The sequence below is a fragment of the Ambystoma mexicanum genome, chromosome 2q (genome assembly GCF_040938575.1).
Source record: "Ambystoma mexicanum isolate Mex_15411 chromosome 2q, UKY_AmexF1_1, whole genome shotgun sequence".
Taxonomy (NCBI): Eukaryota; Metazoa; Chordata; class Amphibia; order Caudata; family Ambystomatidae; genus Ambystoma; species Ambystoma mexicanum.
Genome location: NC_090924.1, coordinates 494,298,245 through 494,314,459, shown reverse-complemented (window position 1 = coordinate 494,314,459; position 16,215 = coordinate 494,298,245). Strand labels below are relative to the sequence as shown.

Below are 16,215 nucleotides of genomic sequence, written 5' to 3'. Positions count from 1 at the left end.
TATGTACTGTCAGGGATCCATGTGGGGAGCAATGAGAAACATGTATATGGTCTTTCCTCTTTCTGTAATGGCTTGGCAGGCTGAAGAACATTGGTCGTTGCTCAGAGCAGTGTTAGAGGTTAAGATTAATTCTAAACTTTCCAGCCATCACATCTTTTGCTTTGTCAATCACCTTGAGAGGAACGGGTATGCCCAGGTGTGGACCCTGAGCATGCTGGGCCTAGAGATGCAAATGACACCTCACTGATGATGCCCAATGAGGCTGAAACATGTCTGAACTGAAGTTGATTATGGTCTCTTGCAGAAAGGATGCGACCAAGCAATTCAGACTGGACTGATCCTGTTGGGGTGAGACCAAGCCCAATTTGCATATGATTTTTTCACTATCTGTGATGGCTTGGCAGGCTAAAGTACAATGGCCCAGAGCAGTACCAGAGGTTCAGATTAATTCTAAAGCTTCCAGCCAACACCTCCTTTGTTTTGTCAACATATTAGAGGTCAAAGGAAGGGACTGCAAGTGCAGTATGACTCAGGAGCTAGATAATACATATGATAGAAACAGGGTAGAAACGAGGCTGAATTGGTTATGGGCATGATATCACAGGAACTGCGTGGGCAGGAGCTGGCTGTAAGTAAAGGGACACAGAGAGAAAGAGACGGCAAGCAAATATAGTGGACAACAAGGATTTATCAGAGTAAGGGTTATTCTGGAATATGTTAAGAGGGGTTAGAGAAAGCCCTTTGGATCGATGCCAGCAGATCGTCATGCATCAAAGTCATAACGTGGACACACTGAAGAGACTGTTGTACTCACTGTAGGGTGAAGCTGGAGACCACATACTGAGACAGGCAAAACTCTAAAAGAGTAGGTGGAAGCAACAGAAGTCAACCCTTACCTGATTCGTACCTGCGCAACTCGCAGGGTGCCAACTGGTCATAACTGTTTTGCTGCATTTTCAGGGGGAGGTTGGGGTTAGGGTATTTTTTCTTTCAATTGTGTGAGTTGTGGAAGTGGTGGGTGGCGTGTGGAAAAATACCCATAACGATTTGGCCCCAATTGTGTGAGTTGTACCAGATCTATCTGATCTCTGATGGAGATTAACCCAGGACTGACACTGCATACTGATCAGAACTGAGACACAGCAATGGACCAACAGAAAACCAGAGTGGATAGTATATTCAGCTAAAGAATAGTATGATAGGCACAATGCAAAAACTGTAGTCAAAGGCTGAAGATATGATTTATACAAGCACTGACTTAGAAGACACACACGAATGCCAGCAGAGAGAAAACCAGGGGGCAAGACTCAGGACAGCTAACAGGGACCAACAGGGAAGCAGACAAACAGAGAGCAGCCACACTAACTCTGAATACTAGCATTCATTTTAGGAATATCAGGAAACTCTAAGCAGTAGTCACAGACAACATCGTAAAGTAATTATCAGGAAACCGAGATGTCTTAAGAATAGTTTCGAGAGTCCTGAGGATCCCCCACTAAAACCCTGCCTAGAATCATCTCCCAGGTGGCCAGGAAAGGGCAGACGCTTCCTGATCCCAATCCTGGTGTTGGTGTACTGTACTGCTGGAGGATTGCCTGGGTAGAGACCATGCCCAGCGAAATGGGGAGATTGCGCAGGATGAGGCATCGTATTTTTCCTTAGGGAGGAATACTGTTAACCCATGTTTAAAAGAGGAACTGGCTTATTGCCGTTTTGGTACATCTTGATCCTCTATTAAGGATAAACAGGTAAAACCTGAAAGCCTAACTCCACTTTGTGTTGAACTCAAGAAACCAATTGTTTATACATCTAGAGTCCCATATCCTCCACAAGATCAAAAGTATTCTAACAGGAGCAATGAACATGTAACCTAGGTTAAACCTTATAATTCTTCCCTTAACAAAATCCGGGGAATTAAAACAATTTTTACATCCTTTGAAGAAGTAGAGAAATCTAATTGTTCTAAGTCAAACTAAAAGTCTCGGAATTCCTCAGCGACTGTGAAGAAGGGGGCTCAAGAGGTAGGCAGGATTCCAGGTCAGGCAAGCAAGCCTAATGACTGTAAACAAGGTCAGGCAATTAAGCCTAAGGGCTTGCACCTGAATCTAATCAGCCCACCTGAGGGGCATAGAAGGCTGCCTGAAAGTGAAGCAGCAGAAAGAAGCTGGGGTAGGAGCGGGAATGTCAGAAGGCGTAGAAGCAGAGCACTTAGCCAGCAGAACATGTCAACAGGGACGCCAGAGTAGATGGGCAAATTCCAATTGCAAACTCTGAGTTAGTCCTGTGCTCACAAACCCTGGAGAACACTGGCAGCAGTGGAGAGAAAGGAAAGCAGCAGGCAGTCTTTCTAGGTGTGCCTCATTGCTGTGTGTGCCGAGCTGAAGTTGCAGTTGTTCCCAAGACACTTGAGTCCAGCCGAAGGAAACTTGAGAGTGGGCAGCTCTCCCTTAATGAGGCTGTATTGTAGGCACCTGTGCAGTGGAGGGGTGTAGATCCCAGGAGTGCCCGTAGTAGTAGCAGGAGAAGCAGCAACATCAGAAAGCTGCCACAGCCCTTAACATTTATAACTGGGAGTTGGATGAAGAAGCTCTGTACTCCTAAGAAGCAGAAGTTCCTTGCCAGTAACTGTAGCAAGCTTTCAATTGTACTCACTTCGAGTTTTGAGCGTGTGAGAATCAACTGTAGAAGTGGGAAGTCTTTTAGTAATGGGAAAATAGCACACGGTTAATGCTTGTGTGTGATAAAAAGCCTTTCTTTCCAGAGAAGCAGAAATACTTTGTTGCCGAGCAGTCGTGTGTCTCTGATTAGTACGGAAAATGCGTTCAGTAGTCGAAGCAAAGCAAAACTGACGTTCCTGAAGAGTTGCAGGCATTGTTAAAGGGTCAGTGCGCATGAGACAATGTTTCCCTGTGCCTTGGAGGCTGAGTGCTGACCGAAAGGTGGGAACAAGTATTTATTTGAAGTGGCAGTTCAATATTAAAACATGGATGTGTGCACCTAATTTTGGTTTCCATTGTGAACAGTTACCTTGCAACACATCAAAGATTGAAGTAGCAGAAGAAAGACGTAGCAGAAGTCGAAAATAGAACAAGCAATGCCCAAGCCCATAGAGGGATCTCTATGAAAGCCAAATCCCATGCACATAAGAACGCTATGTTGTTGTTGAAGTTGCTGAAAGTATTGACACTCCAAAGTTGGGACAGTAGCTCAACCACTTTGGGGTAACCACTGAAGGCCGGGTGTAAATAAATATGGGGAAGGGAGCTGGGTACTGGTTCACCAAAGTGCAGCACGCACAGAGCAGTACACAAACAAGGTCCTGTGTTCCTGAGAGACAAATTACGCCTACATCAACCAACAAAAACGCTCAGATAAAGCAACGACATCTGCCTGGAACCAAAACCCTACAATGAAAGAAAACTCAGAGGATCTTCTTTCTCTCACCAGGCGCTGAAAACTTGGAAAGACCTACCAAAGAACATTCACAACACAAGAAACCACCTACAATTCAGGAAACTACTCAAAACCTGGCTATTCACTTCATAACTAGAAGACTGCACACTGGGAGACACACACAACTAAAACAACGATGAATGAAGAGACAGATCCCGTTTCACACTAAGCAATTGACTGGGAAAAGATTCTAACAAAGACACTCCACGACATACCGAACAACTAACCGAGAGAGCCATGAGAGAACACTAAAAACCGAATACATAGCAAGACGAAGTACTAGGACAAATCGTCTATAGCACCCTGGCCCTAAACGACTCCCAAGCCCAACCACCCCTTGTCACGATAGATAGCAAGGGAACAGGGAACACCCTCCTAAGCTCCGAAACCAGAGGGTGAGAAACAGATACACCAATCACACTATACATGGATCACTAGGATACAGATGGGAGCGCAACGCGCCATCACACACAAGCAACAACCAAACAAGAGCTATTTCTTTAAGGAAGGCACACCACAACATACAGAATGATTGACTGAGGGATAGCCATGATAGGAGGACACACTATACACCAAACAAATAGGCTGACCAAGACGGAAGCACTAGGATGACTCATCAAAACACCCTGGCCCTGAACCACACCAAGCTCAACCAGACCAATGTTACAATAGATAGCAAGGGACTAGGAGCACCCAACCTCAGCTCCCACACCAGCGGGAGAGAAACCAGGTACACCCTATCATACCATACAGTGTTCATCAGGATACAAATGGGTCCGCACTGTACCATCCCAAACTACAGGCCGACGGCCTATAAGGAATCAGCAACAACCCCACCCATCAGAATACAACTCTAATGGAACAAGAAGCATCAGAACCAGGATACAGACCCCACTAACCCATCCTTCAAGTCCCTGCATACCCAACCCACCAAAAACTCACACAACCATCTCTCACCCAGTAATCCGCACACACTTCACCACACTACATCAACAACATACAAAGCACACATTAACAGCACCTACAGTACACAAGGTCTCCCCCGGCCCGATACTCACACCAAAGCTCAGCGTACAGTGTATACCGAACTGAAGCCGCCAACAGCACACCACCTATCCCACTCTCCTACTCCCCCTCCCCCAACTAACCCCACCCGCCCTCCTTCTTGTTTACAGATCCGCCGGAGCGCCTGGGGGCCAGTTCCATTGATGACAGTGTGCTGTAAAAGTACCTTTAACATAACATAACATAACATAACATAATCTATAGTAGCTGCAAGACAGGCAAAGAGGCTGCCCTTTCTGAAGAAATAGAAAGAAGGGATTCCAAGATGGCCGCCGTTCCTTGAACCCGCACAATCCCCGCTCTCCGCCCGGGCGGCAAACAAAAGGAGAAAAAAAAGCAGAATCGCGCCCACCAGAAAATCCATCGATCCCCGCAAAAAGGATCGGAACTGGGGCGCAACGCGCTCCCGAAGGAACGGCCCCCAACGGACTCTCTGAAGGCGTTGGAGCCCTCGCGCGAGCATCCCGCGCCGAAATCAATGCAGAGCCGACAGGGCCGAAGGCCGAATCCGGGAGCGAGTGTAAGCCGTAGGGACCGCCTCGGTGACCGGCTTGCCCGTGACACGGACTGGAGACCCCTGCGGGCTGGAGCGAGGGAGAGGCGGGCGAGCCACAATGACCTGCGTCGCCGCCCCCATCCCGAGCCTTCTACGCGGCACCGCAGCGGCCCATAACCGGACCCTGGGGGCAGCCATAATACAGCCGCGGGACAGCAGGAAGAGCCCACCAGAAGACCCATCGATCCCCGCAAAAAGGATCGGAACTGGGGCGCAACGCGCTCCCGAAGCAACGGCCCCCAACGGACTGTCTGGAGGCGCCGGGGCCCTCTCGCGAGCACCCCGCGCCGAAGTCGCTGCAGAGCCCACAGGGCCGAAGGCTGAATCCGGGAGCGAGGGTAAGCCGCAAGGACCGTGGCGGTGGCCAGCTCCCCTGTGACACGGACTGGAGGCCCCTGCGGGCCGGAGCGAGGGAGAGACGAGCCACAACGACCTGCGGCACCGCCCCCATTCCGAACCTGCTGTGCGGCAACGCGGCGGCCCAGCACCGGACCCCGGGAGCAGCCGTAGTACAGCCACGGGACAACAGGAAGATCCGGACGTCCCCCCCCTGCAACCCCAAGAGAGACCCAGATCGCGAAGACAGCAGTGGGTCCGGCGGAGGCAGCTCGGATCCAGCGGAGGTGACGGAGCGGTAAGGGGCGCCTAGCCGGGATTCCCCAGACGCAGAGCAACCCGGGGGTGGAAAGCTCCCTCTCCACCCACGCGGCGTGGGATCGGAGGAGCCGCCGAGTGAAGCGCTCCGAGCCGCCCACTAACTACAACCCACCCCAGCTCGCTCACGGGCAGGCGGACACTGCTGGGCCCCCAAAATCATCAACGGAGGCCCGGTGGCCCCCAGCCCCTGAACTGCCGTGATCCCCGCCCGAGAATCATTAATTATTTATTTATCTGACTTAAACTGGGGGAACATCCAACTTGGGCCAAAACAGTCCCTACAGGGGGGGAAAACCAGACCCTGCCTCCTGTAGGACACCGAAAACAGGAGCCACACGACCCACCGAAAGGAACACCCAGCACCAGCGGGAGCCACATACCACGTACCAACGCAGCCCCCAGGAGGGGGTGGGGGGACCCAAACAGCAGACCCAGGCCCCCGCAAGACACCACGAGTAGGTGCCATGCCAGCCTACGGAGCCCCCAGACGAGCTTGGGCGTCCCCCCCACCCTGCCTATAAGTGGTGTTGCGGCACCCTGCTAGCCAAGGCACGGTGAAACCTGCCACGAGAGGAGGTGACAATCACACCTGAGGGCTCTCCGGGCTCGAACTGGGCCTGACCCGCCCTACCGAGAGACAGATGCCAGGCACCAGACAACGGAATACCCCAGCAGGAGTCAGAACAACGGTGAAAACAAGGGGTAAACAGCTGGAACAATACTGGGGGCACCTACAAGACGCAAATCAACACGAGGACACAGAGCAATCAAGTACTGAACCGGCAACAACCACAGCACCCATCAGCACGATGGCATTAAGTAAGGAGGACCTACAGGATTGTTTGAGAAACATGGAAAACAGAATGATGGAGGCCCTCCAGACCCAGCTAGGCACGATCCGGGACGAACTGAAATCCTCCCTCCAGGAGGTAAAGAAAGACATGGTGGAGCTGGGAGACAGAGTGGACACGGTAGAAAGACACCTCTCAGACACATCGGAAGAAGCGAAACAGAATGGCATCCTCCTGGAACAAATCTCCAGGGCCACGCATAACCTAGAGCTGCAAGTGGAGGACCTCGAGAATCGTTCACGAAGGTCCAACATACGGTCAAGGGCCTGGCCGAAACGATTGGAGATAAAGACCTCAAAGACACATTCCAACTCTGCTTTAGCAGCATGCTCAACGACATTCCGCCAGAAAGCATAGCTATCGACAGAATACATAGAGTGGGGCCCAAACGAAACGACCCGGGAGCCAGGCCGAGAGATGTGGTCATGGCAATGAACTCTTATTTAATTAAGGAGGACATCCTACGGGCAGCCCGAAAGAAGCAGACCATCACTATCAATGGTAACCAGATCCACCTCTTCCAGGACCTGGCTTTGTCTACCCTGCACAAAAGGAGACTGATGCAACCAGTCACGAGAGCCCTAAAAGCCCAGAACATTATAAACAGATGGGCATACCCCTTTGGTCTGCAATTCACATGGGATGGTAGACCACAGCGAATCTCCACATGCAAAGAAGGGGTGGCGCTGCTGCAAATAGAAGAAAACGAACCCCAGGGAAGCACGGAAACACAATACCCAAAGAAAGGGGGGGACCCAAAGGATGGGAATGGTCCCCCAACACTAGGCGACGGCGAACAAAGGGACTTACATTGGAAGGGCCCACCCTACCAAAAACCCTGAGGGAACGGGTCCAGCGCACTGATGAACGAAACACATGAAGGGACAGAGAATCCAAACCCGCAATGGAAGGGAGGCTGACGACAACAGAAGCATTACATTGTAAGGTAAAATAAGAACAAAAGACCGAACAGGCCTGGGTGGAGAGGGGGGGGGAATCTTGGAATCCTCAACAAGCCTAGGAATACCCTGGCGACTGGGTCGCCGAGGGTACCAGGGGACCCAACGCTCCGGGAGGAACCCAGAGAAGGCGCAAAGACTCCTTGGTCCCACCATCATGAGGGCAGAAATAAGTTCACAAGTTATTGAGTTCACAATGTTCTCCTTTTGTTTTTGTTGGGAAATGTCGAGCTGGGAGGGGTTCCGAGAGGGGGCCGCAGCCACACACCGCATAACTCACAACGCCAAAAGAAGGCACACTAAGGTCGAAATAAACTCTGCGCCCGACCCATGGCCGATCTGACAATAGTATCCCTGAACGTACAGGGCCTAAACTCACCAGTGAAACGACGAAGCATAATAACACGCTTGTCGGAGCTTCAAACTTCAATCGTTTTCCTTCAGGAAACACACCTGCTTGTCCCAGACGAGAGACGGATGGCCCACAAAACCTTTCCCAAACAATAGAAAAAGTGGCAGAAAAGGCCAGCAGGATACAGCGCATAGAACGGCAACTTATGTGGCTGTGATAGGGCTGCGGCTGAGAGCTTGAGTAGGAGCCTGCCAAATTCCCACTAGAAATTGGAATTTAGAGAAAGAAAGGGTTTGCTCTCAAACTGCGCACACACACATAGAATAATGAGCAAATGCAAATTAAATGAGTGGTTTTAATCAGAACTGGTGCAGCCTGACACGTGTTTCGAGCTTCCCGCTCTTCTACTGAGGCTGCTTGTGCAAAATTATAAAACATTGATGTACAACGAAAACATTTGTTAAGCATGATTCAATAGCAAAACAAACCAGTCCCCAGACCAAGGGCAAGGAGGCAGTTAGGGTTTGCCAAACCAACACAATGAGTATATGGTTCAAAGTAACAGACAGTTGCACCGAAAGCACATATCAAATCCACCCAACTCAAAGAAAGGAAAATAAAAACACAAAAAGTGCGTAATTCGGTGGAAAAAATATATCACATTATAAAACAATGAGAAGAGGGGGGAGAGAGAAAAAAGACAAAAGAACAACAAAATTATTCAGTGAGAGAAGATGCTCATGGTAATCAGCCAGAAATACATGTATAAGGCCACTGACTGTTAAAATTGTACCTTAATCTTGGCTAGTGTGTATTTTGAATACTAGAGAAAAATGCAAAATTAAAACATGTTTTATCAAGTGGCAACTTAATGAATCGAATACGATAAAAAGAGGGGTTGCAAAAATGTTGCGTCATAGAAAATTGTTTTAATATTATATATATAGTTTTATCCCACTTACCAAAGGTAGAAGTTGAGTAATCTGACAAAGTTAGGCGTGGGCTCCCTATAGAGCAAAAGACGGGATGGTTATTTATATAGGAATCTGACTGACTAGATTTCCACCTAGCAGTCATTTGAAAATAAAGAAATGACATACCATTATTTTGCAGTTGCACGAATGAATTTTCAGTAAATTATTATCTTGCTGCAGCACGGGCAGGAAACGAAGAATGCAGGTGCGGCAAGAGCCAAAGAAAACAAAGCAACAAGAGGTCAATTAGCTAATTGAGTGGTTTATCTCTGTGGACATCTGAAGCAGCAAGAATTCTCGCTGGAAGGGTCCGTGTACAAATTGTCAACGTTGACTCACCAGTACGTTCACTGCTATGTGGGGAACTGGAGCCAAACGGAGACCCTCTGTGTGCCGAGTGTAACTCGGAGATGTGAGGGAAGCAACAGTGAAAACGCCCGTGCACAGGCGAGTCACCACAGAATTAATGGGAAAACAAGAGCGCCATGATGGACTAGTGTAGATATCATGTAAAGAAAATCATTAAAGCTACTCAATATAGACAAGGATATGTTTGAGGTGTGCGTATGCCGGAAATAAATTGTGCATGGTAAATGCACAAATAGAATTGGAATTACAAAAAAAAAAAATAAAAAAAAAATTGCGAGACAGAAGGACATAGATCCGGAAGACATTAGTTAATTAATTGGAGTATGAAGTCACTTGAGCTGTCCACGGATGGCAGTAGTGTATTGTAAAACACCTGTGCCTGCATCTATAATAAAGAGTGTTGCATGTGCTGAAAAAAATGCTAAATAAAGGAAGTGCGCCTCGACCTGACTAGATATGCAAGGGTTGTATTAAAACGGTTGCGCCCATGCTAGCAAGTGTATTCATTAAAAAAAAAAAAAAAAAAAGGGGGGGGGGGTGGCGCGGCACCCGGTAGATAGCATAATAGTTGAGTAATGACATGTAGATAGCGGCTGATTACCATTGACATCCATACAAATAATCGGTACCTATTGGCATGACATGTGCGAAGACCTTAAAAAACACACGTGTACCATAACTTTTAAACAACATGTAATCACAAAAAGACAGATAGTTCATGGTCTGTGTTCACCGGACTTTGAGGACCCTTTAGATAATGACCTCGCCACGGACTGGGAAAGCAACCTATCCACCAGTTCCAATAATATGCTCAAGTTACTTATTGAACATGCTAAAAGAGAACATGCCAGAATTGTCGTCCAAATCGATAGTTTGAAAGAAGAAATTGCTCTCTATGATGCACCCAGCACTACGATCGACAAGAACTACAAAACTTTATATACTCGTTTACGCAAACATCAGGATGAAGTCAAACTACGCAAATCACGGAAATTCTCACGAGATGATAGAGATTACCGTGATAACAGGGTATATACTTATCAACCTAAATATGATCAAGTATCTCGCTCTCGTACGAGTAGTCTGGCTTCATCCCTTGCTAGCTCTGAAGTTGATAGCGACAGTGACAAACCATCTTCTGAGACTAATTCGGAAACAGGTATTGCTACTTCTGAGCCTAATCTCTCTGATGCTACCGAGTCCAGAGAAGGGGAACAAATACCCATTATTCTGCCCACGCCTTTTTTAGAACAAATACGCAGGTACAAAAAAGGCAACCGCCAAGCCGCATTAGCTGCGGCCAAACAGGTTCGATTTCAATTACCTCCACCCGTCAATATTTCAACCCCAGACCCAAGCCCAGGGGCACAAGGGGCGGCCAACCAACCAGGCGCAAACGCCCCGATCGCCCAACGCAGAGTCACCCGGGCATCATACCAACAGACTCTCAGGAATCAAATCAGATAGATTTAATTCATAACTTGAGTAGTTAATCGCTCTCCTCTGACGAACGTTCAGTCCTTAACCGAGGGCTCTCTTTTGCGCCTACTGGTCTCAATGAATATGTTCAAATTCAGATTGATTTATTCAAATTTGTTCGTAAATTAAAACTAAAGAAATTTTTCGCTACACAAGTTAAGCTTTATACAAGTAAGCCCCAAGAACCACAACCATCTGACATCACATTACAAACCATGTTGAGCACTCATGTACTCATGTCTATTGATGAATATGGATCAGACCCGAACATGAATATAATGAACTTGATGCATGACCTCAATATTGAACAACAAACTTTGAAAATAAAAGAATTATCAAACAAATCGAAGTTCACTCCTGTATTTCCTAAAGATAACTTGATTGATACTTTCCACCAAGTTGTAACCAATGACATCCACAAATTACAAGACTCTGTCAAACAAATTCTCTGTCAAATAAACTCCAATTAATTAACTAATGTCTTCCGGATCTATGTCCTTCTGTCTCGCAATTTTTTTTTTTGTAATTCCAATTCTATTTGTGCATTTACCATGCGCAATTTATTTCCGGCATACGCACACCTCAAACATATCCTTGTCTATATTGAGTAGCTTTAATGATTTTCTTTACATGATATCTACACTAGTCCATCATGGCGCTCTTGTTTTCCCATTAATTCTGTGGTGACTCGCCTGTGCACGGGCGTTTTCACTGTTGCTTCCCTCACATCTCCGAGTTACACTCGGCACACAGAGGGTCTCCGTTTGGCTCCAGTTCCCCACATAGCAGTGAACGTACTGGTGAGTCAACGTTGACAATTTGTACACGGACCCTTCCAGCGAGAATTCTTTCTGCTTCAGATGTCCACAGAGATAAACCACTCAATTAGCTAATTGACCTCTTGTTGCTTTGTTTTCTTTGGCTCTTGCCGCACCTGCATTCTTCGTTTCCTGCCCGTGCTGCAGCAAGATAATAATTTACTGAAAATTCATTTGTGCAACTGCAAAATAATGGTATGTCATTTCTTTATTTTCAAATGACTGCTAGGTGGAAATCTAGTCAGTCAGATTCCTATATAAATAACCATCCCGTCTTTTGCTCTATAGGGAGCCCACGCCTAACTTTGTCAGATTACTCAACTTCTACCTTTGGTAAGTGGGATAAAACTATATATATAATATTAAAACAATTTTCTATGACGCAACATTTTTGCAACCCCTCTTTTTATCGTATTCGATTCATTAAGTTGCCACTTGATAAAACATTTTTTAATTTTGCATTTTTCTCTTGTATTCAAAATACACACTAGCCAAGATTAAGGTACAATTTTAACAGTCAGTGGCCTTATACATGTATTTCTGGCTGATTACCATGAGCATCTTCTCTCACTGAATAATTTTGTTGTTCTTTTGTCTTTTTTCTCTCTCCCCCCTCTTCTCATTGTTTTATAATGTGATATATTTTTTCCACCGAATTACGCACTTTTTGTGTTTTTATTTTCCTTTCTTTGAGTTGGGTGGATTTGATATGTGCTTTCGGTGCAACTGTCTGTTACTTTGAACCATATACTCATTGTGTTGGTTTGGCAAACCCTAACTGCCTCCTTGCCCTTGGTCTGGGGACTGGTTTGTTTTGCTATTGAATCATGCTTAACAAATGTTTTCGTTGTACATCAATGTTTTATAATTTTGCACAAGCAGCCTCAGTAGAAGAGCGGGAAGCTCGAAACACGTGTCAGGCTGCACCAGTTCTGATTAAAACCACTCATTTAATTTGCATTTGCTCATTATTCTATGTGTGTGTGCGCAGTTTGAGAGCAAACCCTTTCTTTCCCAAACAATACCTCGCCTCCAGAGAGGGAGGGAGCAAAACCAGAGGAGTTGCGATTCTACTTAGCGCCAATTTTCCGTTCAAGAAAAAGCTTGTATATAGGGACACAGAGGGCAGATTCCTCCTACTCAAAGGGACCCTACACGAACAGACATATACCCTGATAGCATTATATGCCCCAAATGATAGACCAGACATCTTCATAGGGGAAATCCTGAGAAACCTGAGCAGCCGATGCGAGGGACAAGTCATTGTGGGAGGAGACTTTAACTGCATAATGGACCCCACCCTGGACAAGACCCTTCCCCCCACGATGGCAGATGGTAGGAACAGACAAGCACTGGGCAAACTGTTCAGGGATCTAGAACTAATCGAAACGTGGAGGTTCTTTCACAGCACCGAAAGGGAATACACCCATTACTCGTCCGCACATGGGGGCTATACGAGGATCGACATGATCCTGGTCTCTTCCTCCCTCATCCCGCAAGTAGAAGAGGCGCAAATAGGGGTACAATACCTCTCTGACCATGCCCCAGTTATCCTGAAAATGGCACCTATGAAAGAGACACCCTGCCCCCACAGAACTTGGAAACTGAATGAAATCCTACTCAGAGACATAGCCCTTAGAGCCCATATGGAAACAGCGCTGGATAACTATTTCCGAGATAACGCTAACGGGGAAACAAATTGGGGGACGATATGGGACGCAGGAAAGGCAGTCATGAGAGGGGAATTCATATCACAAACCACAGCTTACATACGGGAAAGGAAGCTACTCAAACAGAAATTGGAACTAGAACTGAAGGAGGCGGAAGCACAACATAAGGCCAAACAAACACCTAAAACAGTGAGGAACCTACGGAAAGTGAGAGCCCAGTTAGAGACCCACATGGCAGACTACACTGCACAATCCATCCTACGCACCAAACAATCCTATTACGCATACGGCGGCAAGGCTAATAAATTTCTAGCAGCCAAACTCCAAAAACAAAAAACACGTAACTATATAGTTAGCCTCAAAGATCCCAAAGGGGGGACAACTACATCGGAAGAGGCAAAGCTAAATATCATGGAAGAGTTCCACCGAGAACTCCTTGGGAAGGAGGACCTCTCCCCACAATTCCAGCTAGATTACATGACCAAAATATCCCTCCCCCAGATAACGGTAGAAGATAACCTAAATCTTCAAGCCCCCATAACATCCGAAGAGATAAGCGAAGCCATAACGCACCTCCCACATACTAAAACTCCTGGGCCAGATGGATTCGGGAACGGGTACTACAAAACCTTCAGGAACCAGTTACTGGGGCCGCTAACGAATCTTTTCAATCACATCAGGGAAACTGGGATAATCTCGCCAGATATGGGTAAATCAACCACAGTCCTCATCTTGAAGCCGGGAAAAGACCCCACAGACTGCACAAGTTATAGACCAATATCACTACTCAATACCGATGCCATGTTATACGCAAAGATCCTAGCAAATAGGCTAGCGAAAATACTACCCCAAATAATTCATGAAGACCAAGCGGGATTCATCATAGGGAGACACACACAGGACAACATTAGACGGGCGGTGGACATTATAGAAGTAGGGAACAAAACAAAACAAAAATTCTCCATAGCGGCCCTGGACGCACGCAGGGCGTTTGATAGCATAGACTGGACGTACCTGGACCTAACACTTAAAAAGTACGGTTGTGATCCCACCTTCGCAAAGATGGTCCTTGCAAATTATAAACTCCCCTCCACTACATTTATAGTCAATGGCAGACCCACCAGGAACATACAAATCCGTAGAGGCACACGGCAGGGATGCCCATTATCCCCCCTTATATTCGCAATGGCTATGGAGCCAGCCGCACAAATCATAAGGCAGGACAGGGAAATAAAAGGGGTACAGGCAGGTGGGCTCGAACATAAAATAGCCCTGCACGCGGATGATATCCTACTGTTTCTAAGCGACACCGCCGAGTCACTACCCAAAGCCCTGGGAAGACTCCAGGAATTTGCTAAAGCGTCAGGGTTCACCATTAACTTTACAAAATCTCAAGCTCTCAACATAACTGAGGAAGAAACAATACCCCAAAGAATGTCAGCCCAAAACCCACTGACCTGGGAAACCAAGGCAATAGACTACTTAGGAGTCCAATTAACACGTGAATATAAACACCTATATGGGGAGAATATAGTCCCTCTATGCAAACAATTAAAGGAGGACCTCCGGAGATGGGACGCACAAGAACTTTCATGGTTCGTGCGTATAACCGCTCTCAAGATGACCCTCCTGCCTCGCTTCTTGTATATGACTAGCTCACTCCCGATAGAGATCCCCTTTAAAACATGTAGAAACTTACAGAAGGACATGGTGACCTTCGTTTGGAACAGAAAGAAACCAAGAACACAGAAAATAATCCTGACCAGACCACCCTTATTGGGAGGGCTGGGACTCCCTGACATCGAAAGATATGCACTGGCATCCCGGATAGCCCCCATGCTGAAATGGATGGGAGACACCCCTCACAAGGGATGGGCGGGAATAGAACAGGGAGAAACTAACATCCCGATTAGGACCCTACACGCGCTACGATCCGGGACAAGAGGAACAGAGGGCCACCTACTAGAATCCACCCAATCCTCATTAAAAGCATGGGACACAGCACACAGAAGACACCGCATAGCCCCCGGGTTGGGGCCTTTCACACCGGTGGCACACAATCAAGACTTCACCCCGGGCAAACAGGATAGCTTCTGGGCAAGCTGGGGACCGACACGTCCAACCCACCTCAAAGATCTCTACCACGAAGGGTCCCCATTACAATTTGAAGAATGCAAACGGAAATTTGGCATAGGAGAAAGAGAGAGATTTAAGTATATACAAATCAGGCACTGGATCTCCCAGGGAGGGGTGAAGAGGGCGGCCACTAGGACTCCCATAGGACTCGAGCTCACCTTGCAGGAAGGCCAGACCCATAAAGCTATAACTAGGATATATAAGCTCTTAGACAAGGCGTGAATAGAAGACTGAATAACCTATAGAGATAACTGGGAGAGGGATCTAGGGACCCCAATCACGGAGGAGGAGTGGGGCCAGATCTGGAAAAGGGCCCAGAAATCATCCAAATGCACCACAATCAAGGAGGCACCATATAAACTATTCACAAGATGGTACCTAACCCCACATAGGCTAAACAGAATGAATCCAGCCTACCCTTCTAGTTGTTGGAGGCAATGTGGCAGCCAGGGGGATCTCTACCACACGTGGTGGACCTGCCCCAAGGCTGAAATATATTGGAAGGAGATACTGGGACACATAAGAGAGATCACGGGGAAAATGCTCCCACACGACCCAAAGGTAATACTCCTGGGGACCGCAGTTGAAGGGGTCTATGCAGAAACAGGCAACAACGCTGCCCTGATTACTCAACTACTAAACGCGGCGAGAATAACTCTGGCCCAGGGATGGAAGAACCCCGAAGGCCCAATAGTCGCGTGCTGGTGGGTCAAAGTATGGCACATTCTAGCGATGGAGAAAATAGGGGCCCTAAAGGATAACAAATATCTGAAATTCAGGGCAGTATGGGACCCATTCATAGACTATGTCACAGACAGGGAAGCTTACTTCCACAGACCCAACCTGCTGAGATCAATCATGAACTAAGGCTCTGGA

The 16,215-nt window shown here is 47.2% G+C and overlaps 1 protein-coding gene across 1 annotated transcript in view; it reads left to right on the top strand.

Annotated features, from left to right (window-relative positions):
• Positions 1 to 16,215, top strand: part of LOC138569550 (kinesin-like protein KIF19) — a 3,041,213-nt gene that overhangs the window by 1,672,380 nt on the left and 1,352,618 nt on the right. The window lies entirely within an intron of this gene.